This window comes from Zerene cesonia, chromosome 1 (genome assembly GCF_012273895.1).
Source record: "Zerene cesonia ecotype Mississippi chromosome 1, Zerene_cesonia_1.1, whole genome shotgun sequence".
Classification (NCBI taxonomy): domain Eukaryota; kingdom Metazoa; phylum Arthropoda; class Insecta; order Lepidoptera; family Pieridae; genus Zerene; species Zerene cesonia.
In genome coordinates this window covers 9,987,109-9,988,470 of record NC_052102.1, presented here as the reverse complement: position 1 = coordinate 9,988,470, position 1,362 = coordinate 9,987,109, and the positions used below count along the sequence as shown (strand labels likewise).

The window sequence follows — 1,362 nt, the reverse complement described above, 5'->3', positions numbered from 1 at the left end:
CATGGAAAGTTACCTAACAGAACGTAGTCAATGTGTGAAGATAGAAGATTATATCAGTTGCGATAGAAGCGTCACTTTCGGTGTACCGCAGGGAAGCGTTCTCGGACCAACTCGTTGATAATGGAAAAATTTACTCATACGCAGATGATACTGCCATAGTATTTAGTGGGAATTCTTGGATTTCGGTATTTAATTCGGCTCAGATAGGTATTTCCAAAATTTACAATTGGTTACTGAATAATCTACTTACTTTGAATATTAAAAAAACGAACTACATATGCTTTTCAATTAATTCAAAATCACAACCTAACAATAATCTTAATCTTAAACTGCACGAATGTGACGGAACAGATCATATTAACTGTAATTGTAACATAATTCAAAAAGTTTTTAGTATTAAATATCTCGGAATCATTTTGGATCACCGCCTATCATGGCATTCACACATTGACTTCATGAGTGAAAGAACACGGAAACTTATCTGGATTTTTAAATCTCTGAGACATATAACCTCACATAAACTCAGGAATCAAATTTATAAGTCACTAGTTCAATCTGTCCTAGCGTATTGTATTCCTATCTGGGGGGGAGCGATCAAGTCTAAATTTATAGAAGTGGAGCGCGTACATAGGCGTCTTCTAAAAGTCATGTACCAAAAACCACGCAGATACCCAACCACTGAACTGTATAAACTTTGTGATTTACTATCAGTCAGGCAATTGTACATTCTACTTATTACATTAAAAACGCATAAAAAAACAATATTCAATCAATGTACAGTAGTCGGCAGAAGACACAAGGAGGTAATTAAAACTCGCTGTACAAAAACTGTTTTTGCAAAACGCCAATTCTCAACTATTTCAGCTTACATATACAACCATCTAAATAAATTATTGAATATTCATAGTTTAAATTGTAGTGACCTTAAAAAAACTATAATGAACTGGTTAAAAACACTTAACTATGAAAACACTGAAAACCTCCTCGCAACTTCTGGCCATTTATAAATTATATATTTATTTAATATTATTATTATTTATTTAAATTCTTTATAGTACCCTCCATAATACATAATTTCCATTACATACATATATTCATACCATCGAAGAGATTTACACTGCTATTTACCTACATGTCTTCACTTACATATACGCACCCTAATTCTAATATACACACATAAACTGACACACGCAAACTCACACACACACATTTACACACACATACACACACATATACACATATTCGTACACTTCACAATTTACTATTAATATCTAGTTATAATCAGTTTATTCAAATTTTCACATAGCTAGTTATAATACTTAAGTTAAGGAAGAGCGGGTCCTCCTGACACAGGTTTTTTCT

The 1,362-nt window shown here is 32.5% G+C and overlaps 1 protein-coding gene across 1 annotated transcript in view; it reads left to right on the top strand.

Moving 5' to 3' along the window:
* LOC119837891 (Krueppel-like factor 10) overlaps window positions 1-1,362 on the top strand; it is a 5,099-nt gene that overhangs the window by 2,181 nt on the left and 1,556 nt on the right. The window lies entirely within an intron of this gene.